The 25,867-nt window shown below is 47.2% G+C and overlaps 1 protein-coding gene across 1 annotated transcript in view; it reads left to right on the top strand.

Moving 5' to 3' along the window:
- Window positions 1-21,171: 21,171 nt before the first annotated feature.
- LOC138513680 (V-type proton ATPase 116 kDa subunit a 4-like) overlaps window positions 21,172-25,867 on the top strand; it is a 4,716,919-nt gene continuing 4,712,223 nt past the window's right edge. The window contains exon 1 of the mRNA XM_069628745.1: window positions 21,172-21,233. The gene's annotated coding sequence lies outside the window, so the exon portion shown is untranslated. The remainder of the gene's footprint in view (window positions 21,234-25,867) is intronic.

The raw sequence follows: 25,867 nt of genomic DNA, 5'->3' as shown, positions 1-25,867 counted from the left end.
GCCTTAACAAGCAACAAAAAGAGTTTTCTTTGGGACAGGGTTTGTGAGCAAGCCTTCCAGTGTCTCAAAGCTGCATTTACTAGCGCTCCGGTGCTTCAACACCCTAATCCTGGCCTACCCTTTGTGGTAGAAGCTGATGCTTCAGACATTGCCCTTGGTGCCATTTTGTCTCAGGAGTGTCCGGAAACCAAGGGGTTGCATCCGGTGGCTTTTCATTCAAGGAAATTGACATCCTATGAACGAAACTACACTATCACTGAAAGAGAATTGTTAGCGGTACGGGACTCCTTCCTGACCTGGCGACATCATTTATTGGGTACAGCATACCCAGTTCAGGTTTTCACTGATCACAAAAATTTAGTGGCTTTACAGTCAGTTAAGTGTTCTACGGCCAGGCATGCTAGGTGGCATGAGTTCTTTTCAATGTTCAACTTCACCATAACATATCGCCCCGGTTCTTTGCACACGAAGGCTGATGCTCTTTCACGCCTCCATGGCGAGTCCTCTTCCCCAAACACAGATGGTCGTCCTTTATTGCCATTTCAGGTGATTTGTGGTTGTACCTTACAACCTACCCTGCGGGATGAATTGCAGAAATGGGTGAGAGTCAATCCTACGGAAGCAGCTGCACTTAATATTGAAGTTATTAACGGTTTGCCCCATATCAAGGGTGTATTGTTCCTTCCAGTTGGTGATGTACGTAAAAAGGCCATCAAATGGTGCCATGATTCGATGGTAGCAGCACATCCGGGTACGAAGAAAACCCTCGACCTTCTACAACGCTGGTGCTGGTGGCCTTCTATGGCTAAAGATGTTGCAGAACACATCGCTCGTTGCTATGTATGTGCTCAGTGTAAAAGTTCACGTTCCAAACCTGTAGGTTTACTTCAGTCTATGCCTATTCCTGACTATCCGTGGTACATGATTTCCATGGACTTTGTGGTGGAATTGCCACCGGTTTCTGGTTTCAACACCATATGGGTGATCATTGATTATTTTACCAAGATGGCGTTGTTCATACCTTGTCAGGGTCTTCCTACCGCGCCAGCTTTTGCGGATCTGTTCCTAAAGAATGTTTTCCGTTTTTTTGGCCTCCCGTCTATTATCATTTCGGATAGGGGTTCGCAGTTTACGTCTCGTTTCTGGAAATCGCTTACCAATTCCTTTGGGATTGATGAAAGGTACTCCAGCTCGTACCATCCTCAAACGGACGGACAGACCGAGCGCCTCAATTCAACCATGGAACAGTATCTTAGATGCCTTACTCACCAGTATCAGGACACCTGGCTTTCGTTACTTTCTATGGCAGAATTTGCATATAACAACTCTCTCCACACATCTACACGCTCTTCGCCTTTCTTTGCTTTATTTGGTAGAAATCCTAGGTCGATGCCTCTCTCTCCGGCTCTTCCTACACATCATCCAGCGGCGTCCGCTTGTATTCAGCAGCTTGTTTCAATACAGACGCAGGTAAAACTTCATCTCAAAAATGCTCAGTCCGATGCTAAACGTTTTGCTGACGTCCGTCGTTCTCCGGCCCCTACATACGCAGTGGGTGATAAAGTTTGGCTGTCCACGAAGAATTTGCATATTCCTGGTAGACGGACACTTCTCCCACGCTACATCGGGCCGTTTGTCATCACGGCAGTGATGAATCCTGTTGTGGTACGACTGTCTCTACCTGCCAAGTGGAAGGTACATCCTGTCTTCCATGTATCTCTTGTTAAGGTTTTTCATCCTGGTACCACGCTCCCTTCCCGCCCGCCTCCTCTGTCTGTGAAGGGTGAGGATGAGTATGAAGTCCATAAAATACTGGATACCAAGGTTTCCAGGGGTGTCAGGATGTATTACGTAGATTGGAAGGGATACGGTCCGGAAGAGAGAACTTGGGAACCTGTGAGTCATATTCATGCTCCTCGATTGGTATCGGAGTTCTGGGCCTCGAGGGGACGGGACCCGTCTTTGGGAGAGGGTACTGTTATGCCTGCAAGGTTTCGTTCCAGGCTACGCACGCTTCATGCAACCAGGAAACGAATACTTATGAATCCGGCTTTCCGAGGCGGCTGGAGGTTGCCATGGAAGCTAGGCAATACGTTGCTAGGGAGGAGCAACGTACGTGATGGGTCACGGCACTGATCATGTGTTCTTGGTTACTTAACACCGCCTCCCTGCTTGTTCGGTGCTTCTGATCAAGTATTGTTTCTGGGAGCTCCTCGTTTTTGATCTTGTTTCCTGATTCCCTGGTTTTCTGACTTTTGCTATTGAACCCGACCTTGATTTCGGATCCTCCTTGTCTGTTCCGGCGCTTCAGTGATATCCTGGTTTCTTGAACTTCGTCTTCCGTCCCCGGATTTGAATCTGTCTACTCCTTGGCCTGTTTTTGCTTGTGTGGTTACGACCTGGTTTGTTCAAAGGATTGCGTTTCTAAGTTAACTTTTCCTCCTTCTCAATACGATCACGGCTAAGTGGTAGCATTAGCCGTCCAGAGACACAGCCTCCACTGCGTCGGGGGACAGACTCTGCTGCAACGTGGGACCGCTACCCGTCCGGCAAATACAGCCTCCGCTGCTCCGTGGGAAACGTTCGCCGTCCAGCGGCACAGCCTCCGCTGCGCCGGGGGACAGCCTCTGCTGCAACGTGGGAGCGCTACCCGTCCGGCGAATACAGCCTCTGCTGCACCGTGGGAAACGTTCGCCGTCCAGCGGCACAGCCTCCGCTGCACCGGGGGACAGCCTCTGCTGCAACGTGGGAGCGCTACCCGTCCGGCGAATACAGCCTGCTACGTGGGTCTCGACGGGAATTCCATATATCTTTCAATTAATTGATCCCTCTGTATGTGTGCTTGGTACCATTCAGAGGGTTACATTAGTGGGAAGAATTCATCTTCTACACTACGGGGTCAACCAGTGAAGAGGAATTCTGACAAGCGGGTATGTGTACCGTACAATCGGGTACGGGACCATAGTGACCATCTACGGCCATGTGTAACAAGGACATTTTAATGTATGAGTTATTAAGTGTTTTAAAAATGTTTAACTTGGAATACAGTGGCTTTTAGCCACCTAATACCTCTCAGCTGCTATTCCTGTGGGAACTCTAGTGCGGGGTCCCTTGCCCCCTTTGACCAAAGGGATTAAGTAAGTTATGCGGAAAGAGGGAGTTAATTATTCCTTTGGCCCTTCTGTTAAGGTGCTATGGTGTTTAGGACGTTCTCCTGGGGGGAAAATTGATCAAAGCAGCTGATTGGTCAAGCGAATAATAATTGGAATAATCATTTTTATTTTATCGCAAGTGTATTGATCATGTTGGGGTTAATGTGATGCAAGGGCTTCAAACTTGCATAATATGAAGCCTCCTGTCATGCCATAGAATGGTTAATCCCCCTCACTAACGTGACAGGGAGTTTAGATTCTATTAAAAACAGGAGGCTATTAGGGAGAATTCTCATAAATGGCTAATTTCCCTTACCTACTGAGTCCCTTAGCAGCTTTGCTGGATTTCTAGGGTTTATTTTTTTCACCTGGTAAGAGTGTGAGCCTTTTTTCCCACTCTTACATGTGTCTAGCTGTGTTTATTTTTACCATTTGTGTTATCTTGGGCTCTGGACCCTCACCTACTCCATGGGCCTCGTCTTTTTGTGTGTTACACAGCACCTTCAGTGCAGTGACACAGGGTTGTCTTTGAGACTTCCCACCGACTCCCTTTTTCTGGGGGTGACTACTGTCCCCCAGAAACATGTAAAGTTGCCATTAACTTTATGTAGTCACTTCAAACTACAGACCCAGTACACCCCATCTTACATGGAGTACTGGAAAGGGTTTATTCCTATCCCTTTTGGTCTGTGCCTCTTGGAGCCTTGTTTTGCTCCCTTAACATTAAGACTTGGCTGGTGGCAGTGGTAACTACCCTAACTTTTCTACCGCAATTATATTATATAAACGTTGTGGTATTGTTTTAAGGGTATTAGATTAGCCTCGAACATAAACCCGCTTGACCAAATACATTTTATTTTGGTTCCGGCTGGGTTTATTCGCCATTTATTTTTTGCTAAAGTCTTTCTTGTGTTTTTCTCTGCGCGCCAAACCGGGGATGATTCCTTTGTTCGCTGTCTTTTCGCAGGCTTCTGCACAGAAGCCCTCCTTAAGGCGTCTGATAGTCTAGGTAGGCAGGATGTGAGGGAGGGATCTTCGGACCCCTGCCATGGGCTGCCTTAGTAACCCAAGTCGCACTCTTGTCTGATTGACTAAGGGGAATGGCCTTGGCAGGCCAGCCACTCTGCTGTGTGATTGGCAGCCAGGCTGTATGAATGGGGGTAAACTGCATAAAAAGCAGGTCTCTGGGACAGGAAGAGCAGAGTTGCCACTGGAACGAAAGAACCAATGAGGAATTGGAAGAAGAGGACCCCTACCACGACTGAACCGCCCGGTGAAGCCCTGCTGCAGGTCTGAATCTCCGATTCCGACAACAGAGAAGCTCCTCCAGGAAACTTCTTCCCTTGAGCTGGTTGGACCAACCAGTTTGCCCAAACTACAAGCCAGGACCCCTCCTCTGGTCGATTTCACTGTACAGAGCTACAGTGGGCCGGATAGCCAGGAAGGTCGGACCCTGCTTGGGTTTTAAGGAGCACACCTTTTATTTGTTGTTTTGCTCTGCTGCCGGTTTCTTCCCTGGGTGGCGCAGGACCCTCCAGTCTTCCTACTTTGTGTCAGTCCGACAGTCGCTTCAGGAACCGTGAGCCTGCAGGAACCACCAGGGAGGTCGCCTCAGCTACAGCTCCCTCTCCGTTTTAAGGTACTTTGCAAATCCGGTTGTCCGTTTCGTTCAACCGCGGTGAAAGTGTTTGAAATCTTTCTCTAATCTGAGGGCTTGTACTTCCCTTCTCTTTGAACTAACTTTTCTACCAACCAACCTCGTCCAGAAACTGTGCCACAAACTTTACCGCTAACTACCCTGAACTGTGTGATGTTGAGCAAAAGACTTTTGACCCATTGATTTTGGCCCTAAGCCTTTCCTCGCTGATCTCCTCACTGTAGTTTCTCTTGTTCAATTGCCCTGAATACTTACGTGTTGGTTTTGCCTCATTTCGAATAACTTTGTCTTTCCCTCCCTTTTAAATTGCTGGAGTGTCATTTGGCTCCCACTTGATTTTGTGAGCTTAACTTGTCTGGAATTTAAGGGAAGTGATGTGGTGTATTTATGATTGTGATTTTTAACTTGCTTATAATAGTGAAATGTTATACAACTGTTGAGTAAATAAATATACCTTCTTTCACTTAGAAACCTTGAGTCAGTGTTTGCCTGAATCATAGTAATTGCTGTCCTTTGTGTAACTATTTGTACTGCTCACCTTGTGTGTAGTGTTCCCAAAGGGTACTGCATATAATTTTGCCTAACACAGGTGAGTATTATTCCACTCACCCACACTTTTTTCTGTTGCTTATTCCGCCCACCCTCCCTGTTTTGTTTCATATTTCATATTGTTTCAGCTTTCAGATGAGAGGTCCTATCCAGAAGAGCTTTATCATAGCTTCAGGTTGCGCAGAGGTTGAGATCCCTCCAGTTTCGCTGGATCCTTTTTCTTCGTGCTACGCAGTTGGATTGTTACAATGGGCGTCTGGTACAAGACAGCTGCAGAAAGAGGAGTTGGGTTTAGAGTAAAGGACATATATAGAGGGGGGTCCCTTTTCATTGTTCGCCTGCAGGGCATGACCTGTCCTCCATGATGGATTAGAGAGTCCCCCTTACATTGACATTGAACTCTATTTAGTTCTGTTATTGAAACTTTTTTGTTTGTAAAAGTGTTTCTTTGCTGCTCTGGTGTCTGTCATGATTCCTGCCCCTCATGTCCCCAGCCCTCCAAAATGTCAGGCTGGAGCCAGGCCACAATCACCTACATGGCCCTCAAGGGCCTCTCCATCCCTCCAAAGACCCACTTGGAGTCAGACTTGGCGCTTGTGGCACCAGACTCACTCACTCCCATAGGATAACATTGGGGATTGGACTTGTCGTTCATTGATGGGGACAAGATGGATGCCACCACATATTTCGGTACCCAGAACTGCATGTGCGGTCTAGTCTTTTGGGTGTGGTTCAGCCCAGAGGCACCTGGGATACCCAGAGACTATTAAGCCACACCCAGGCTGAGAAACATGCTTTGCGTTTTCTGCACCTGCAGCGTGACACTCACCGTGTTCGGATCGGTCTCCAGTTGGCCTGCATCTTTCTTCTGCGCTCAGCTCCTGCAAGAACAAGAACACTGTTAGGAACAGCCTTACCTTGAGGCGCTTCTGCCCATCAGTCATCGCTCCTTCTGTTCTGCGGGCATCTTCGGCGGTGTCATTCCCATCCCGGCACGCCGCTTCCTAAGGAAAAGGGAAAAGAACAGAAAAAAGGCATTAGTAAGCATTCTGCAAATCTTCGCTTATTTTTAAATACTGTACGAGCTTCAAACGCTTACCTGAATCCCAGCCGCTCTGGGGGAACTCTGTCTCCAGAACTTCTCATCCATCTGCATGAGGGAAAAGACACTCCAGGTTAGCGTGGAAACATCTAGAGGCGCCGCATACCGCGATTACCCACCGCATTTGTTCTTCATAACCGGCATCCACGCTGAAAACGTCACATCACCTAAAAGACACAGAAAAAGAACTCAGTTCAATGCAAATACGAAAGGGGTGCATCGCGCCTTGCGCTCTCACTCACCTTCAGCGCTACTCATCTCAGCAGCACGCCGCCATCCCCGGACGCCGGCCATCATCTAAGGAAGGAAAGGAACGAAGTTAGAGAACTGTTCAAAAGACTCATTATACTTACCTGTCGGACTCTTGCCAGTGAAGTAACTAGGCAGCAACGAGCCCCCATCAATCAACGCGGCCCTGCGCTGAAGGCAGGACGGAGAGCACACTCTATCCAAGAAAACAAGGTGAGCTGTGGATCAAAGGGAAGGGGGTTCAAGCACACCGAGACAATAGGGAGTTAAACTCTACCAATCCTGTGTTTAAGGCCCAGTCTCCAGTCGAATAGCCTCCAGGGAAGGGTTTGAGGTCGTAAGAGGTCAGAGCAGGCTGAGTGACGTCCCCATGGATACCAGGTGAGCGTTACAGTTTCAGAAGTAAAGATTGTAATGCATAATACTCGCCTCCTGTCTTTAATAGAATACAGATTTTCCATACATTCATTACAGAAAGTCATGATTCTATTAAAGACTCAGAGGCGAAAGATTATGCTCAAACTACTCTTTACTCACTCGAGCAGCATCAATGAAACAACAAAACAATATAAAAAAAAACTACAAATCCCAACAAAACCCAACATATTTGTAGTCCGTTTTTGATAGGATGTTATAAACACGTGACTTCATTCCCCAATCACAATCACTTCTCCTCTATAACATGCTGTAATTCCATAGTCCTTCCTCTTTCTTTCGCTGAACTAATTCAAACTTGCGTCCCAACCGGTAGACGACTTAACTTTCCCTGATATTCTTCTCAAGGCGTTGTTTTCTGGTCCATCCCTGAAACAAATATAAACTATTACCAATCTCATTATGAACAGGTGGGCAATCGCATAACAATAACATTATCATACCAATACAAGCCTACATTATTTTTCTAATATCACATTATCTACTTGTGTAGCAGCGATTGAAATTGGGTGGAATAATCTTTCGCCTCCGAGTCTTTAATAGAATCATGACTTTCTGTAACAAATGTATGGAAAATCTATATTCTATGTCAAGACTCGGAGGCTCAGATTATGATCGTTTAAAGCTTACCTACCACCAACGACGCTACTTGCTCCACTGGTCTAAAATAAAAATTCTTGAACGTCTCTTCATTAGACCAGTCTGCCGCCTTTTGAATATCTTCCAGATGGGCTCCTGCCAAAAAAGCAGATGACGCCATAGCACCTCATGTGGAATGTTCTCCAAACTGACTTACATCTACGCCTGCTTCAGCCATGCACCACCTGACCCATCTAGACAAAGTGGCTGATGTTACTGATATAAAAGGTTTCCTAATAGCTATCAGTAACTGACACTCTCCCACAGGTCTCACCTTATTTGCTTTTTCTTCGTACACTTTCAAGCATCTAATCGGACACAATTTAGGTTTGCCTGGAAAAGCCATGTACTCATCTGATTTAATGTTTGTCTTTGTTCTCTTCTCTATGTTAAATACTATCCTTGAAGGTGAAAAGTATTTCCTATTTACTTCTAAAGCTTTCACATTGGATACTCTCTTAAAAGAAATCAGACACAGTAGGGTAGTTAACTTAGCCCACAACGCTTTCCTAGACAAGAACTCATTGTCTGGCCAAGCCTCAAACATCTTTAACACTATACTCACATCCCATAAATGATAATATCTAGGTGCAGGTGGTCTCATGCATCTAATGCCCTTCAGAAGCCTACAAACCAGGGGGTGTTCGCCTACTGGCTTATTCTCAATGTACACATGACCTGCCGAAATCGCTGATCTATAATTATTAATGGTCTTGTAAGCCTTCGCCTGCGCCGCTTGCGCTCCCAAGAAATTCACTATGTGCACTACATCTGTACGTAAGGGATCAACCTCTCTCTCCAGACACCAATCACTCCATCTATTCCATGCCACTCTATAGGCCTTCCCTGTAGACGTTGCCCATGATTCCTTAATACATTCTCGAGCTGTGCCTGAAAGCCCTGGCCTAGATCAATTTTCCCTGAAATCGCTCATGCTATGAGACTCAAGTTATCTGACCTGACCAATGGATGAATCTCTCCTGCTGGATTTAACAATATATCCTCTCTGTCTGGTTACCGAATTGGAGCTTCGTAAGACAACTCCAGAAGATCCGGGAACCAAGCCTGACCTCTCCAGTCTGGTGTTATCAAAATCACTGTGGCTTGCTGTCACCTGACTTGCGCCACTGTGCGCGCTATCATGGCGAACTGAGGGAACCCATATTCTCTTGCTGGTCCCCAGGCCTGGAGAAATGCATCTGTCGCTGTCACTTTCGGATCCGGTCTCCAACTGTAAAACCTGGAGATCTTCCTGTTCGGCCTGGAGGCGAACAGATCTGTCTGGCACTGACCCCTGCTATGTATTATCTCCTGAAATACTGAGTCGTCCAGCTGCCAATCGCTGAAGTCCCTCAGGTACCTCAAGCTCCAATCTGCTACCAGATTGAGATCCCCTGGCAGATGTTCCGCTCTCACGCTTACTACCTTCTGGAGGCATATCTGCCAAAACTCTTTGGCCATCTCCGTCAGCCTCTTCGATCTTGTTCCGCCCAGTCGATTTATATATCTGACCGCCGAAACGTTGTCTATCTTCAACAGAATGGCAGCTTTCACTCCTTCCGGGGTCCAACACCTGACTGCGAAGGAGCGCGCCAGATGTTCTAGGCTATTGATGTGGAGACCCAGCTCTTTGCTCGACCACCTCCCTCCTGTCGCTTGGTCTCCACATCTGGCTCCCCATCCCCATCGGCTGGCGTCAGACTCTATCACCAGGTCCGGGGATGAGCCAAAGATTGCCCTGCCATTCCATGCTTCCATGTGGTAGTACCACCATTCCAGTTCCAATCTCGCTTCCTGCGATACCCTCACTTTCTGTTTGTAAGATAGACCTCTCCTGAGATGATCTATCTTCAGCCTCTGCAACGCTCTGTAATGCAGAGGCCCTGGGAATATTTCCTGGATTGACGATGAGAGACGTCCTACTAGTCTTGCTATTTCCCTCAAGGAAACCTCTTGTTTCATCATCATACTCTTGATCTCTTTCTTCACTGAATTCACTTTGTCTAACGGGAGCTTGAGAAGCCCTGGGTCGTCTCTAAGCTAAACCCCAGAAATTCAATCTCCTGCGCTGGCTCTAATTCTGACTTCTCCCAGTTGATCAGAAATCCCAGCTGCTGTAGCAAACTCGTAGCTACCTGAACCTGTTGAACTAGAACTCCCCTGTCCTGACACATTAGACAGATATCGTCCAGGTAAATGATCAGCTTGATCCCTTGCTCTCTCAGGTATGCTACTAAGGGTCTCAATAGCTTGGTGAAACACCATGGCGCTGAAGCCAACCCAAACGGAAGGCATTTGAACTCCCACTTCAGTCCTTTCCATAGAAACTGCATACGTTTCATCTGCTCTGTTTGGATTGGAATCGTTAAGTATGCATCTCTGAGATCTATCCTTGCCAACCAATCTCCCTGCTGGAGAACATCTCTTAAAAGATGAATCCCTTCCATCTTGAAGTGCCTGTACACTAGGAAGTAATTCAGACCCCTGAGATTTATCACTGGCCTTACCTTGCTTTTCCTTTTCAATAAAAACAGATTGCTTACGAAACCTCCCAGACCTTTTGAGGCTGGACCTATTGCGTTCTTTACCTTGGGTAATTCTACCTCCTTGTCTAGAAGTTCCTCGTCTTCTCTGCTGAACTTTATCTGCCTCGGCAAGACTTCTTGATATGGCTCTTGCCAAAAATCCAACTGAAAACCTCGCACAGTTGCCTTATCCATGCATCTGAGGACAACTCCTCCCATTTTCCTACATGCAACTGCACTCTCCCTCCTATTGGAGGAATACTCACATCCAACCTTTTTGTGTATTGTACATCCCTCACCTGAATTATTCTGGTGATGTTGCCTGCCATCGTTCCTCCAACCTCTACCCCTGCCTCTTCCCCTGGAAGGGAAGAAGGGGTTGGATCTCCGATCTTCCTGTTTCCAAGAAGCTCTGTCTCTATAGGGGCCTCTATACTGGCCACGGCTGGACGAGCGGCCCTTCCCTCCTCCAGCCCTGTCGAAAACCTTCCGGCCGAATATTTTCTTGAGAGAAGATTGGGCCCTATCCATTGAGACGTATGTACTGCCGAATTTCGCCATGTCCTTGATGAACAGGTCCCCAAACAGCTTGCCCTTTGCTGCCATAGCCTGCTCAGATGTCTCCATCTCCCCTAGCCTAGAATCCAGCTTCAGTAGGATGGACCTTCTCCTCTCCGTGACTAACGCTGTATTTGCGTTACCTAGCAGACAGAGGGTCCTCTGAGCCCAGCCAGCTACAATGTCTGGGTCCATAGACTCTTTCTTGGCCTTAGCCTCCTCCGCTAGCTGCCAGATCCTCGTAATTGGCCCTAGCATGTCCAGCAACTTGTCCTGGCAGGACCTCCAGGACCTATCGATGCCCCTATTTACGTCCCTGCCATACCTGCCCAGGAATGTAAGGATTCTATCATCGATTTCAGGGGTCTCCGCTACCCCGTCTGGAACCTTCGGTCTTGGACACTCTGCCTTCAATTTAGATCTTGCCTTCTTGCTCACCTACGCCCTCAGGCGTCTTCTGATGTACTCCGCAATCTTCTCCGGAGGGTCCCATTCATTGGACCTACGATGAACAAGGTTGTCAGGATCAAACTCGTCTCTGAGAGGATCCTCCTCTTCCCTTCTGCCTTTCTTACTCTTAGGTGGACTTTCATCCTCTTCTGCGGAGGTTTGAGACTCTGATGAGGTGGATCCCTCAGATCTAGAACTGCTCTTGCAATAGTCGTCATCCGACTCGCTTGAGCTAGTGATTCGCCTCTCTCGAGATCTCTCGCCTTCCTTTTCCCCGTGCTGGATCTGCGGGATGAACCCGGGGGGGCCTGGGCGCTAAGGTCCCTGCGGGTTCTATGTTTGCTTCCCCCTCTCTTCCTGTGTGCCTTGCCTTGCGACAAGGCAGCCACACCTCGCAAGATTCCCCTCTCTCCCTGGGGCCTCTCGGCACTCTCCATTCGCTGGACTGCCTCACTCATACACAGCCTGCTGGCGTGAGGGCCTTCAGAATCGTCTGAGTAGTCACTCATGTTAATAGTGCCTTAAAGGATTATATGCAGTTTACCTGGGCTGCCCCCGTCACAATTTATATACTTTTATACTGTAGCTTGGCGAGTCTCAGTATCAAATAGCAGTTTTGCCTGGGACTGCGCCCGTCAATGAGATCTTACACAATCTCTTAAAAATCTCCTCCACAGCCGGCAGAATAATGAGGGGTCTAGGTTTTTACCTGGCTTTACCAGATTTGCAGGCTTCAAATCAATTCCCTCCTTGCCTGCGGTGCTTGTTCTCACCACTAGGTGGCGCTCGCGGCTCACAGCACCGAACTGCTGCTTGCCTGCAGCAGGAGCAATCACACGCAGCCATGAAATGGTGCCTCCGTGAAGTTAATAGCCTTAGAATGTTGATGGTACTCTCCCGTGTACACAACGCACTTCTCCTTACTGAACGCAAGTTCGCAATGGCGCCAGAACTCAAGAGTCCTGTCGCGCCGCTGCGAACTTCTGTGATAACAGTGCCTCCTAACGAGGCAAATCCGATGCCAGAACGAAAAGTCCTGTTGCGTCTTTCCCCGCGGATATGTTCCGCCAAATCAACCCGCGTGCTGCTGCCTATGCGTTCTTTTATGCGCGCGCACTACCTAAAGCATATAGAAACATAAACATTATCAACACAGTAAGCATACACATAAGGTAAATAATGTCACTTATCTCGGCTGCTCGAGCAGCAAAGAAAGAGGAAGGACTATGGAATTATAGCATGTTATAGAGGAGAAGTGATCGTGATTGGGGAATGAAGTCACGTGTTTATAACATCCTATCAAAAACGGACTACAAATATGTTGGGTTTAGTTGGGATTTGTAGTTTTTTTATATTGTTTTGTTGTTTCATTGATGCTGCTGGAGTGAGTAAAGAGTAGTGTGAGCATAATCTGAGCCTCTGAGTCTTGACATAGAATCTACACCCCCACTCAAATTTGTTATGTTTCGGGTCGGTTCCGCTTGGAGCGCGCCACAAGTCAATATGGCCAGCAATGCAATTAGCAAATAATAAGACAATAAGGCACAGAGACAGGTTTGCACGTCTGAACTCTGATTTATTCAAACTCGAACTGGCCACTGGGCGGTAGCCCCGCCCCCTCCACACGTGGGTCGCAGCCCACTAATCAACAGCAACAAACAGAGGACTCATCCTCTAAACAAACAAACAATGATTATAGAAGTAGGACATTACATCTCCCCTCCACTTAAACAAATACTTGGACTTGTTCACTTAGTTTTCTTCAATCCATCTGGGCGGTCTCTGTATGACCCTCTTGGATGGACTGCAAGTTTGTTAGGGAGAATTCTCTGTAAAGGCTAATTTCCCAAACCCAGTGAGTCCCCCAGCAGTTTTGCTGGATTTTTGGGGTTTCTTTTTTTCTCCTGCTAAGAGTGAGACTCTTTTCCTCCCACTCTTAGACATGATTTGAGGTGTTCCTTTGACTTTGTATGTGTTCTATGGGCTATGGGGTCCTTTTACCCATAGGATTTCATGTGTTTTTGATATGTGGGTTACACAGCACCCTCCATGCAGTAGCCCAGGGGTGTCGTAGCGACCCCCAAGCATAGACTCCATACCCTGGGACTGACTACTGTCTCCCAGGGCATGTAAAGTCACCATTGACTTTACTAGTCTTAAATTATGAACAGAACCAGTACAAACCATCATATTGTGGACGTACTGGTCGGGGCAATTCGATTGCCCTGGGGTCTGTTGTTCGAGGCGGCACTGTCCAGTCCCCCCGACCGAGTTTTGGCTGATGGCAGTGGATACTACTTTTTATATTCGACCGCGAATATATTCCTATGGGATTTTCCCATTTTTCGAGGCTGCCACTTTTTAAAATTAGCCTCGAACATACGGCCGGTTTATTAAATTAATATAAAATCACCGGTTGCTATTTTTTGCCGAAACTTGGTTCCAAAATGGCGTTTGTGTTCGCTTCTGTGACTCCAACCCAAGTCGAGCCCTTTGTTCCACTTTTTGGCGGGCTTCTCCACAGAAGCCTCCAAAAGTGGTGCCACTCTGTCTGGGTACTACAGGGGGTGTGGGAGGGGGTTTAGACACCCTGGACTGAGTTGCCTCGGCAACTCAAGTCGCACTCTTGTGTGATTGGCCCCACTTAGCATGTTTGAGTGACAGCTAGGCTGAATGAATGGGGTTTTTCTGCATAAAAGCAGGGCTTTGAGGACTGGAACTTCAGAAATCGCCACAGGACCTAAAGAATCCGAGGAGGGAGAAGCCGAGCCGACCTACAACGACGACACCACCGGTGGAGCCCTGCTGAACCGTCTCATCACTTTTCCCGACGACAGAGGAGATCTCCAGCCCGGAGAGTCTTCTTCCTTTGACTGGTGGGGATAACCAGTTTGCCCGTCTTTTCGCCTTCCTGGACCATCTCGTGGCTGCCTTGCCCGTGCCTAGCACCCCGGCAACCGGAATACCACGGTTTAGCACTACCGCAAAGAAAAGGGTGGTACCTTGTAACTGGGAAACTCTGCGGCTGGTTTCTTCCCTGGCAGTGCAACGACCTTCAGCTTTCCTCCACGTCGAGACCTCCTCTTCCTCTGGATGAAACACTGACTTGCCGCCGCTGCCAGGAACAACTGCCCCCGCTGGAGCATTCTTCCCACTTTCAGGTACTGTGTCCCACCTGGCTTCCCTTGCGACAGATCGTTCGGGGTGACAGTAAAGCCTCGACTTTCTAACCTGGGTTAGCCTGGGACCTGTTAACTAACTTTTCCTGACTTGATCTCAATCTTTTTGTGAACTATTTACAAAGACTCTTTGGGCATAACCCCACTGTGTGATCCTGGACACATTTCGCTTGCTCTCTCCAAGAGTGGGCCTGGCATTTGAACTTCCTTGCTCTCCAGTAGACTTTGCCTGACCTGCCTCACTGTGGTTCTTTGAAAAGTATTGAAATTTGTGTGCTTTCATAACTCTGCCTTTTCCCTCCCTTTTTAATAACTTATTAGAGTGCCATCTTATGTTAAGCGCTCACCTCTCTCTGAAAATAAGTGGTGTTTCTCATTTAGACTTGTCTAATAAGTAATCAGGGTTGTATATATATAATAGTGACTGTGTGTTGAATAATAAGTAATCAGGGTTGTATGTATATAATAGTGACTGTGTGTTGAATTTACTTACCTCTCTTTGTGCTAGTGTAATTTACAAGTGTGTCTTTAAATAAATAATTATAAACTTTTACACCAAAGCTCTGGTCAGTGTTTGCTTGTGCTACTCTATCTCTGTACCTATTGTGTATACTCTATATACTGCCTAACTCATCTTGAGAGAGGTCTGACTGCTCAGCCACAGCTACCAGGTAAATCTGGGTGGTACAGACTGCTACCAATTGGGTTTACTGCCAACCACCTGTAGTCCTAAATCTTTTGCAGTAGTCCCTAAGGGAACTGAACAGGTTTCTGCCTAACAGAGTTGGTGAGGAGGTTCTCCTGTGTGTTTCGTCGCTGTCATCGGCATCTCTTTCTTCCTCTTGGTACTCTGAGTCTATGTCCGATGAGTCCTCTGCCAATGTCCTTGTAGTGCTGACGTTGGTGTCGTCACCTCTGAATGTTCTGAAGAAGGACGGGTTTCTGGTGACTGTGCCATGACGACTTGCTGCCGTTATCATAGAACCCTGAACATGGGTTACCGTCATTGGTTCCGGTTTGAATGCGGGAGTGTCCTTGGTGGTTTGATTCTGCCGCACCAAGACTAGGTCACCTATTTGGCTGAGCTTGGTTTTGCTTGTCTTCTGACGTCAGCGTATACCTTCATCCTTGCTTTGCTTTCTCTGTCTTTTCTTCGTGCGGCTTCCGCTTGGTTGGAGTTTGGTGTGGCTTGTGGATAATGTGGTAGCCTTGTTCTGATGATGCGCCCGGACATTAAAACTGACAGGCATTCTCCTGTTGAGATGTGTGGTGTGTTCCTGTATTCCTGTAGTAGTGTGCAGATGGCCTGGATGAATGAGCCATTTGTGATGGAACATATTTGGAGGATGCTTTTGAGGTTTCCCATAAACCGCTCCGCCATTCCATTGGCTTGGGGCCATAATGGCATATGGTGATGGAATCCTAAATGCTCTGCGAACATGGCAAAGTCATACCTACTGAATGGTGGGCCGTTGTCCGATTTAACTGTAGAAGGGATGCCGTAATCAGCTAATGTTTTGTCAAGGGCTGGTATGACTTCTTGAGCACTGGTGGATCTGATGAGGTGAACTTCCGGGAAGCGTGAAATTTCATCAATGATTACTAGCACGTATTTACCATTCGCTAAAGGTCCAAACATATCAACCACCACCTCATCCCACACCTGCAGAGGCATTGTGGAGGTCCTGATGGGTTCAGGGAATGTGCGCCTGGCGACTGCCTGACATGGTAGGCATTGTCCTAGTAATCGTTCCACTCGCTCATCCATTGCTGGGAACCACACCTTGGTCCTGAGTTGACGTTTGGTTGATACAATGTCTCTGTGTCCTGCGTGAGCGATATCCAATATTTGTTCTTGTAGTGTGGATGGGATAACAATTCTGTTCTCCTTTAGTAGCAGGCCCTCTGGTGAGGTGGACAGGGTGTGCCGGATAAGTTTGAACGTGCGGAAACGTTGTTCTTCCCCATTTGGTATTTCATGGTCACTCCTCCGGCTGCTGTGCCACTGGTTTGATCTTGCATGCTTGGCCTGTCTGAAGTAGCTTGTCATTGCGCGTCTCTTCCAGTAGTTGTGCTGTGGTGATGGACTTAGGTAACGCACTGCTAACTAGGTAGTTCAAATATTGATTCGCCTTGTCTGACTGTCGTTCATCTTGTGCTGGAAGTGGATGTCTTGATAAGAAATCCCCCGGATTATTGTCCTTTCCCGGGTGATGGATAATTTTGAAAGAGTATTCCTGTAGCCACAGCCCCCATCTGGCAATGCGTGGTGGCATTTTGGCTGTCGGCTTGCCGTAGATAGTAGTGAGGGCTTGGTGATCAGTGACTATGGTGAATGGTCGACCATACAGGAACAGGTGGTAATGTTTGCATGCCCATACTACTGCTAGGCTCTCCTTTTCAGGCTGGGAGTATGCACATTCAGTGGTGGATAAGCTGCAGCTTGCGTAGGCCACGATTCTTCTCGGGGAGTCAGGGGATGCACCAGGCTTGGATTGCGCTAGAATTGCTCCTAGACCTACTGGGCTTGCGTCTACCATTAACTCTGTGTTGAGCTCAGGGTCGTAGTATGCCATACATGAAGCAGCTGCGATTCGTTTTTTGATTTTTTGAAATGCCTGTTCACATGCGTCAGACCATTGGAATTCGTGATGCTTCCCGGTGAGTAGCCGAAGAGGTGTGCTCACTGACGGGAAGTCCTGTAAGTACCTTTTGCAATAGCTCGCCATGCTGAGGAATGAGCGTATCGCAGATACTGATGTGGGCGTGGGAGTTTCTACTAGCGCTTGAACTTTCTCAGAGTCGGGTTTTAGACCATCACTCGAGAAAATGTGTCCAAAGAATTTCAGGGTGGACTTGCTGATTTCGCATTTTTCGGGGTTGAGAGTTAAATGTGTGTTTTCCAGAGCCATGCATACTCTCCTAAGCGTGTCATCGTGACTATCTTGAGTGGTGCCGAATATCAAGATGTCGTTGGAGTAGTTTAGGCAGTTTGGGATGTGTTTAATAAATTTGGTGTATCTCGTTCTGAAAAATTTCGGCTGCCGAGGATACCCCGAAGCTAAGTCTTTTATATCTGAACAGGCCCAGATGTGTTGAAAAGGTGGTAATGTATCTCGAATCGGGATGCAACTCCAGCTGGTGTTAGCCTTTATTTAGATCTAGTTTGGAAAACACTTTTGCCCCGTGTAATAGGTGCATCATATCGGTCATTCTTGGAGCGAGATGACGTTCTCGTTCGATGGCCACATAGGGAGCCCTCATGTCCACGCATATTCTGATGCTGTCCTTATTGTCCTTCTTGGGTACTGGTACAATAGGAGAAACCCAGGGCGTTGGTCCCAATGCCGGTTCAATTATGTCCTGCTGTAATAGTCCTTGGATTTCGTCTTCCACATGTCGTTGTATGTTGAAAGGTATGCCTCTGGAGTGTTGCGCCGTTGGCGGTATCTGGGGGTTGATGTGTAACTTGACCTGTTTGTCCTTTAATTTTCCTAATCCTGTGAAAAGAGTCTGAAACATTTTCTGCACCATGTCTTTCGGGCTGGTGGTGTATGCTGGCATTATTTGGTACATTATTTGAATTAGTCCCATCTGTATGGCCGCCTTGAAGCTTAATATGCTGCCTCCTGGCACTTCACCTTTAATAACATAGATTTTGATCTTTTGACTTTTATCCTTGTATTGGCAGTTTGCCATGAACATCCCTCTGCAGTTGAGGGGCTTCTTTGATCCATATGGGTATATTAGCGTATCAGCCTCTTTTCGTGTTTTTTTGTAGGCGAGTGACTCGTAGATGTCATTGTTTATGACATTCACAGTGGCTCCGGTGTCAATTAAGAATTCTCTGTTTTGTCCATTGAGCTGTAGTAACAGGGTGGGGCTGTACTTTGCGGCCACGCTGTTGCCAATAGCATAGAAGTATCCCCTTTTCCGGTCCCCGCTGGATGAGGACGAGTGTGACTTGTGTCTTCTGCGAGGGGTCGTCCAAATATCTGATCTTTTGTCTGAAATGTCTTCTTTGAGATTCATGTCTGGTCCTATGATGACTGGGATTGTCTCTTCGTTCTTCTCGCCTTCTCTCTTCCCGTGGTTTTTCCCGGGCCGTGCTGTGATGCTGCCGCCTGGTGACCGTGGATGAGTGCTGCATGCGGGATCATGGACTTTCCCTCCTAGCGTTGCGGCTCTCGTGTCTCCACGTGTCTCTACTTGATTCAGTAGGTTGGAATAAATTGATATTTTGGCAAACGGATTGAAAATGGTTTTCTCCACCGCATTTGTCGCAATTATGTCCAATTACCGGGCATGGGCCGACATGAGGGAATTTGAAACCGCATCTGTAGCATTTTTTTTGTTCTGTCGAGTCTCTGGCTGATCTGATGGGACAGATGGTTGTAGCCGAGGCAGATTGCGTGATCTTGATGTTGCCCAGAGATTCTGTCTGTAGCGTTAGGGCATTGTCAGCTCGTGCCAATTGCAAGATTTCCTCTAGCGTTCTGCTCTTTTGCAATAATTTTTTTCTAAAGTCATGAGATTCGCAACCGGCGATGGCTTGCGATTTTAATGCTTTCTCTGTTGAAAACTTGTCAAAAATCACACTATTTCGCTCTTTTTCTTAGCCTCATCACGAAATTATCCATGGACTCACCACTTTCTTGCGTAGATGGGTGAAAAATATGCCGCTCATAGTCTACGTTTCTGAACGGTGCGAAGTAGGTGTTTAATGAGTCAATAATGCCTTGGAAGGTATCTGTATTGGATTCAGGCATTTCAAATGCGATGTTTCGCACCACTGGCCCTAGCGAGTGCAGTAGGATGCCTCGTAGGCGACGTTCCTCCCTTACCCCTGAAGCATCAATGTATATATGAAGTTCCTTGAGCCACCTGATCCATCTGGGGGCCAGACTGCTGGTGTCCGCCATGTCGAATGGCTGCATGGCTTGCAGTTGGAGTGACTCAGATCCGCTCTCTTCTGTGGGAGCAGGGGGACGTGGAGTGGAGCTGGCTGCAGGGCTCATGATGCCGCTGTCTGTGTTGGTTTCATACATTTTGCTGTGATTCTGGCCAGTTGTGAGCACTGACTGTCTTTATTCAGGCGCTGTAGACTTGCTTGGCAAGACAAATGATTGTGACTTTAAGCTTGAGCCGTGTTTGACAGCTTGCAGTAACTTGCTGTTGCAATGAAACAAATTTGTTTGATGTGAAATGTTACTTTCTAGATGAAATAAGTGCGCGGGCTGTCAGATTCTTTAATAAGGCCTTGTTCATGAAATAAAGAATGCTGCTCTCATGGAGACACGTGCACGTGCGGTTGGTTTCACCGCTTGTTTGTAATGTTGCTTTTAATAAGACACGTGCGTGTTGATTCCATGTGTCTTTGAACTGTTGGCAGCGTGCGTGTATTGTTACGTTTATACCGCGTGTCATACGCGATGCGCGTGGTGCATGCTCCGGCTGGGCTGGGTTTATAGTCTTTACTACTTATTTCCTGCATTGTTGTGAACGCGTGGGTTGCGGGCAGCTCCGGCGCAGAGATCCGGACGATCCGCCGCAGGCACAGGATCGAAGCGGGTGGTGATGACACTCGTTGTTGCTGGGCCCCGACATAGCTCTCAACTCACACGCTTTTGCCGGGTGTCACCCGCCTTGTAAAGAGCTGACTCACCCGCCAAGCCTCCTGCACGCCCATTCATTCCAATGGGCGTCTCACCCGCCAAAAACAAAATCGGGTGATTTCACCCGCCTTTGCAACACAAATGGTTGAGAGCTATGGCCCCGATGCTGCATACGATAGACCTCGTCACCAATGTTATGTTTCGGGTGGGCTACGCTTGGAGCGCGCCACAAGTCAATATGGCCAGCAATGCAATTAAGCAAATAATAAGGCAATTAGGCACAGAGACAGGTGTGCACATCTGAACTCTGATTTATTCAAACTCAAACTGACCACTGGGCGGTAGCCCCGCCCCCTCCACACGTGGGTCGCAGCCCACTAATCAACAGCAACAAACAGAGGACTCATCCTCTAAACAAACAAACAATGATCATAGATGTAGGACATTACAAAATTAGTGAGGGGGGATTAACCATTATCAATGCAAACAGCAAACTATTTGAGCTTTCAGTGCTTAAGTTTCATTACAATGAGAATTTCTGGTGTAGACACCCTATTTGAAATCCTCCCTGTATACATCAGTTTTACATTTTTTGCTGTGGAACTACTAGATTACAAGCAGGGTTTAAACTGCTTTCAGCTGAGATTTTCAAACCATGTACATCAGTGACTGTCATTTACACACAGGGCGGCCATCTTTGAATGGTAGGGTTGGTCATATACTGGCTCGACAGTCAAAAAACTATTATTTTGTAAATCCTCCCAGAAAAGTATTTAATACGTTCGTTTGGACCACACTTGCGCTTGTAAAATCTTAGCACCCCTAATAATATTATTAAAAGTGTTACGAAAGATACTTGAAGATGTGGAAAATTTGAGGTAAAATTATTAAAAGCATACAGCAGCCTCATCCTCTATATATGTTCTCTGAGATGTGCTACTTCGCAATGCTCGAACGTCAATTACACTTCTTGTGAGTTACTTAGAAGGCGCCTTTTGTTGTCGAGACGACCAGCGCTCGTGAGGCGAGAAGACTTGGAATGTTATGTAGCGAAGTTCAAATCCACCTTCAGTTGGCACACACAGACAGAGTTCATGGGAAGCAGTCGTCTGTGACAGAACAGGTTAAGTACTTCAGAAATTATGTTTAGACCTCAAGTCACTAAACGTGTGTAATTAGTCACTTTAAGTTTATAGCGTTTTCACAAACTCACCCTCTAATTCAATGACTTTATTTCCGACTTTGTCTTCTAAGATTTCAAAGAGTTTTTACTTCATCCCTCAAAAGAATTCTTCAAGGGGAAGGTTCTCCTTGATCTCTGAGCTCTCCCGCTTTTGGCGTGTGTCACCCACCTTGCAAGCAGCTGACCCACCCGCCCATTTACTTTTATGGGCTCTCACCCGCCAAAAGAAAATCGAGTGTTTTCACCCGCCTAGGGTACACAAAAGGTTGGGAGCCATGTTGATCTTTCTTTGCAACTTTGACGTGAAAACCATTTAAAGTATTGAATTTAAGTATTTTGTACGCACCATAGTTCTCAACCATTTGTGTCGCAAGGGTTTTTTTTGCCGGTGTGAGGCCTAGTGAAACGAATGGGCGTGCTGGAGGCTTGGCGGGTGAGTCAGCTGTTTAAAAGGCAGGTGACGCTCGCCAAAAGCCGTGTAAGTTGAGAGCTATGACGTACCGTTGTAGTGAGGTGGAGCGAAGTGTAAAACGGTGTTGTAATTTTTATTTCAAACATAGGTAGGCTTAGGCCTACTCCTTGCGCTCAATTTATGTGGTCTGAAAAATGTATGTTATTTTATAACCGTATTTCACAGCACAAACTCTTAGCACAAGAGATAACACATAGCTCTCAACTCACACGCTTTTGGCGGGTGTCACCCGCCCTGTAAAGGGCTGACTCACCCGCCAAGCCTCCTGCACGCCCATTAATTCCAATGGGCGTCTCACCCGCCAAAAACAAAATCGGGTGATTTCACCCGCCTTTGCAACAGAAATGGTTGAGAGCTATGGATAACAGTTATCAAAGCATATAAACAAGTTGAATTAAATGCACAAGAAATGTATGTTTGTATTATATAGAAAGAGAGTAAACGTGTAAAAATGAAAGAAGCTTAATGTGAGATGAAAAAGGTGGGATGAGCGGTTTCTTAAAAATCATGCAAAGGTCATGGCCTAAGAAGTGAGTGGGCGCTGCTTAATAATTCTCATTCTGTATTTTAAGCTTCATCAAATGGAAACCAGCGTGTAGCCGGTTCAGAGTTTAGAACACATGCCTTTGCACGTTTAGTTTATCTTAAATTCTGACTACAAATGTTGGTCTGTACACGCGAACATTAATGTAAAGCTAATAGAGGGGGCAAGTTTCGTTTGACTTTTATTACGCATGTAGTTCTTCAAGTGGTCAATTAAGGTATGCACTACCATGTTGCCGTAATGTGGATTTAAGATGATGTGCCCAAGATAAAACAATTTCTGTTAGCTATAAGTGTGGATAGGGGTGCAGTGGGAACATTCTGTGGGTGTCTCAATACTGTGTGGGCATACCACTACATCATTCAGGTTAATAGAGGCACATTGCGAGAGAGCCTCAGTGTGGGTATACTATTATGCGCGGAGTGGTGTCGAGATGGTGAAGCAGACAGTGCAGTCTCCAGGTCTATTCAGTTCTGCTGTTGGAGTCTCTCTACACTGTTTTTTGAAAAAAGGAGTAGCCTTTAAAAACTGGGACAATACCTAATCCCCCACACTAGCATGAGATGGGGGTTTAGATTCTATTAAAGACAATCTTGCATCTTGAAGTGGTGGTAAACTACAAAGGAATTGAGGGCTTTTAGGTTTATCACTGGGCGAAACCCCTGATCCGGTTTCGGAACTAGAAAAATGGTACTCAGAAACTGAGATGCCCTGTAAGAGGCCGGGACTACCGCTCCCTTGGAGATGAGGTCCTTGACCTCCACATCTAATAGAGACTGTTTTACCTCGTCCAAAACCAACGGATGGGGAGCTGATAACTGGCACGGAGGGGAATAAAACTCTATGCGATAACCTTGGACTGTCTGTAACACACAGGGGTCCGATGTGAGGGACTCCCACTGTGGGAGAAACGTGGCCAGTCTGCCCCCTAGACCTCTGTGGGAAAAAACTCTTAACACACGAGAAAGTACCTGATGCTCCTCTGGACCTCCTGGTACCTCTTCCTCCACGTCCTCTCTAACCAACATTTTGCTGAGGAAAAATTGGTTGTGCGCTCCCCGAGCAGAGGAGGAATTATGTGCGCCTCGTGAGGCAAACTGACGGGGCGTGAATGGGCCTGGGAGAACCGGCCGGAAGAGCGGGCTCTACCTCTTCCGGCCTTGGGGAAAACCTTATGCGTAAAAACCTTTTTAATGTTGGCCTGAGCTTTATCCAAAGCTGTAAAAGTATGCACATACGCTGAAAGGTCTTTCGGAAAACTATCCCCAAACAAGTTTCTTTGAGCGGAAGGCCCAGCTTCCCTTTCTGACATATCAGCCAATTTCAAATCTACGCTCATAAGCAAAGACTTGCGCCTCTCTTTGGATATTGAGGCGTTCGCATTGCCGAGCAGGCAGACAGTCCTCTGGATCCAACCCCTTAAAACATTCACATCAACAGGGGAATTGGAGGACGCAGCCTCCTCAGCCATCTCAAATATCTGCGTTACAGGACCCAAAACATCTAACAGCTTATCCTGGCAGCTACGCCAGGCCTTGTCAGCCCCTTTTCTGGGGTCTTTACCCTTCTGAGCCAGAAAAACCGCCATAGGCTGATCTATTTCGGGAGTACAAGCCACCATGTCCTGCAGGACTGGCCTAGGGTATTCGGACCTCGATTTACTCCTGTACCCCTTAGGCAGTGGGCGTCTGATCCAATATTCAAGGAAAGAGGAAATCTCCTGAGAGGGTTGCCACTCTGCCGATCTAGGGTGCAATATGAGAGCTGGGTCAAAAAATGGAACACCATTAAAATCTAGCACAGGACCTTTCTGTGCAGGGACAGGAGCCACCTTCCTCTTACGCCACTTAGGGGGCGAATCTGAATCCTCAGAGGTATCTGAGGTATAAATAGGTATAGGGGATACTGCTGCAGGGAGTTGCGCGTACAATGGCCAAGGGGTCGAGGAGAGGGGTTTCTGGGACTCATCTCGCCTGCGCTTCTGAGCTCTGCTAGGGGAAGACTCGGGGGACGTGACAGGGCAAGGACTGAGTTGTCCTGAAATGTGTTTAGTTTTCATAGTACATTTTTTAGGGGGCTGAGGCTCGACAGAGGGTCCAGCACCCTGAGAGGGGTGAAAATCAGTGATGAGGTTGATCAGTCTATTAAACGCTGAAGCTAGCGTATCATTAAGACCAGACAAGGCTGATTCCAGGGAAGACTGGATAGCTTGTGCCACAGACGGCTGTTGACTCGACTGGTCTACCCCATTATCGGTTTTCTTTGAAGGCCGCAAATGCGTACTGGCATCCGCTGAAGCTGGGACCATATTCTTTCCCATGCCAGTCTTATCCATATTTTGCCCCCACAGAAGTGTGAACTTCCAACCACTAAAGCCGAGCAGGCTGCGTGCAATTGCGCCAAATTAGCTGAGCAGGCCAATAAATATCTGCATACACCCTATCAGGGTGTCAGAAACTGGAGGCAGCCGAGCAGGCTATTCATTCAAATACACCCTAACAGGGTGACAGGAGTGGAGATAGCCGAGCAGGCTTTAGACAAAAGAAATTCACCAATAAGGATTACACAAAAAGGAGGGCTTTCACTATACCACTTTAACAGGATGATTTGAACCAATAACAGGCCTAGCCTGTGAGTGCTTTATACCATATGCAAGCAGCTTATATAAATAAACACACGCGACACGTGTGAAAAGAACATTAGCAAAACTGTATTCATTACCGTGACGCACGTTGGTAAGAAGCTAAGCTTCTTTCACAGACCGCGCGCGTCACAAACCAACCTGAGGGGAAGAGCGCACAGGCTCCGGGGAGGCCGCCGCCTAACTATAAACAAACCCTCTCCTGAGGGAAAAGCATTTTACGCGTCGCCGCCTGGGTTAAATGAGGCAGGCAACGTGACTAAATTAAATTAAACAAGGCGCGAACGCCGCTCAGGCAGAAAGAAAGAAAGAAAAAAGAAACAGACAGGTGACCGAAGGTCTCATAGTTGCACGGAACAAACACAGATGCAGGAACTGACATTTGCATATTCATAGTGGGGCGAGAGGCAAATTAAACAAAGAGCCTGGTTTTGATGGCTTTGCGAAAAGCTTGGTGTGACTCGATCAATCTTAAATGGGGTGGGAGCGCGTTCCAGTGCATGGCTGCCTGGGTGGGGAAGCTGGAGCCACCAGCGCGCACCTTACGCGTCGTGGGCGTGACAATCGTATTGGCATAGCGCGCTCTTAAGGGTCTTGTGGCAGTGAGCTTGGTGATTCTGTGTGTCAGGTATGGAGTGCAAAGTTCGTGAAGGCATTTGTGGGTGAGGCGAGAGTTACATACAAATAAATGTTAGTGTAGATGGAGATGCCCTGTAATAGCTCTGAATGTCTCTCAATACTGCATGGGCATACTAGCACATGATTTAAGTGTGGCAAAGTGTTAAATGATGAGGACACCGGTATAAAGATAAGAGGGGATTTATTTAAATCTAAGGGAGCAGGCAGCAGGCACAGCTGCAGGGAGAAATACTATCCCCAACTGTCTGAGCTCCAACACTCTAGAGCTCGGACTGGCA

The sequence above is a fragment of the Ambystoma mexicanum genome, chromosome 12, assembly GCF_040938575.1.
Source record: "Ambystoma mexicanum isolate Mex_15411 chromosome 12, UKY_AmexF1_1, whole genome shotgun sequence".
NCBI classification, from domain to species: Eukaryota; Metazoa; Chordata; class Amphibia; order Caudata; family Ambystomatidae; genus Ambystoma; species Ambystoma mexicanum.
Note: the sequence above shows the minus strand (reverse complement) of the source record. Positions and strands in the feature narration are given on the sequence as shown.